Source organism: Dipodomys ordii, unplaced genomic scaffold (assembly GCF_000151885.1).
Source record: "Dipodomys ordii isolate 6190 unplaced genomic scaffold, Dord_2.0 Scaffold19, whole genome shotgun sequence".
Lineage (NCBI taxonomy): Eukaryota > Metazoa > Chordata > Mammalia > Rodentia > Heteromyidae > Dipodomys > Dipodomys ordii.
The window spans coordinates 11,830,163-11,832,225 of NW_012267235.1; positions in this window are offsets into that span (position 1 = coordinate 11,830,163).

The following is a 2,063-nucleotide window of genomic DNA, read 5'->3' on the forward strand; positions in this document are numbered from 1 at the left end:
CTTGGTCTTGCTTGAGGCTGGCTTTCCCACAAATCCTGGTGGCTGGGTGGAGGCAGCTGGAGACCCCAAGATTGACTACAGGTTCAAGATTGGGAGGTATACAAGACCAGTGTGGAATTTCTTTCTTTCACCCTAGAGACTCTACAGTAGCCCAATGAATGACACCAATTGTCTGGATAAGTAGTGGGCTGATCCCTATAAAAAGCTGACAGTTAGGCCCGGTGCTGGTGGTTCAATGCCTATAATTCTAGCTACTCAGGAGGCTGAGATTTGAGGATTGTGGTTCAAAACCAGCCCTGGCAGCAAAGTCCCTGAGACTCATCTCCAATAAACCACTAGAAAACCGGGAGTGGGTGCTCTAGTGGTAGAATGCTCACCTTGAACTGAAGAGCTGAGGGATAGTGCTCAGGCAGAGTTCAAACCCCATGACTGACACACACAAAAAAAGCTGACAGTTAAAGGTGGGCACTTGTGGCTCATGCCTATAACCCCAGCTACTCAGGAGACTGAGATCTAAGAATCATGGCTCAAAGCCAGCTCAGACAGAAAAGTATGCAAGATTCCATCTCCAATTAACCATCAAAAAGCCAGACTGGAGGTATGGCTCAGATAGAAGAGTGCCAGCTGTGATCAAGAAAGCTAAAGGGAAAGAATCAGGCCCTGAGTTCAACCTTCAGTACTGGCATATGAAAACAAAAACAGGGACTAGGAATATGGCTCAGTGGTAGAGTGTTTGACTAGCATGCATGAAGCCCTGGGTTCAATTCCTCAGTACCACAAAAACAGAAAAGGCCAGAAGTGGTACTGTAGCTCAAGTGGTAGAGTGCTAGTCTTTAGCAAAAGAAGCTCAGGGACAGTGTCCAGGCCCTGAGTTCAAGATGCAGGAATGACAAAAACAAAACAAAACCAAGCCAAGGACCAGTGGCTCATGCCTGTAATCCATCTACTCAGGAAGCTGAGATCTGAGGATCAAGGTTCAAAGCCAGCCTAGGCAGGAAACTGTGACACTTTTTTTTTTTTTTTAACTCTGGGCCTGGGAGCTGTCCCTCAGCTCTTCAGCTCAAGGCTAGCGATCTACCACTTGAGTCACAGCATCACTTCCAGCTTTTTCTGCATATGTGGTGCTAAGGAATGGAACCCAGGGACTCATGCATACAAGGCAAGCACTCTACCACTGAGCTACCTTCCCAGCCCAAAGTAAACATTTTTCTTTTTTTTTTTTTTTGCCAATCCTGAGGCTTGACCTCGGGGCCTGGGCACTGTCCCAGAGCTTCGATTGTTCAAGGCTAGTGCTCTACCACTTGAGCCACAGCACCACTTCTGGCTTTTTCTGTTTTTGTGGTACTGAGGAATCAAACCCAGGGCTTCATGCATGCTAGGCAAGCACTCTACCACTAAGCCACATTCCCAGCCCCTCTGCGAGATTCTTATCTCCAATAAAACTACTAAAAAAAGCTGGAAGTGGTGCTGTGGCTCACATGGTAGAGCCCTCACCTTGAACAAAAGAAGCTCAGGGACAGAGCCCTGAGCTCATCAAGGAGTCATGGTTCAAGTCTGTAATCCCAGTTACTCAGAAGATGGAATAGGAGTGAGAAATCAAAAGCAGCTAAGAGAAAGTTCCTGAAACTGACTCAAACATAATATAAAAACACCAAAGGCTGGGTGTTGGAAGCTCGGGCCTGTGATCCTAGCTACTCAGGAGGCTTTAATTGAGGATGGAGGTTCAAAGCCAACCTGGACAAGAAAGTTTGTGACATTCATATCTCCAATTAAGCACTCAAAAAGTTATAAGTTAGAGCATTGGCTAAAGTGATGGAGTATTAGTCTTGAGCAAAAACAAGCTCAGAGACAGTGCCCAGGCCCTGAGTTCAAGCCTCAGGAGCCCCCCCACACACACACACCACCACCACTACCACCACCACCACCAAAAGGGTAAGGAGATGTAGTTTAAGAGTTAAAGAATTTGGGACTGGGAAGGTGGCTCAGTGGTAGAACACTTGCCTTGCATGCCTGAGGCCCTGGGTTCGATTCCTCAGCACCACATAAGCAAAAAGAAAAAAGCC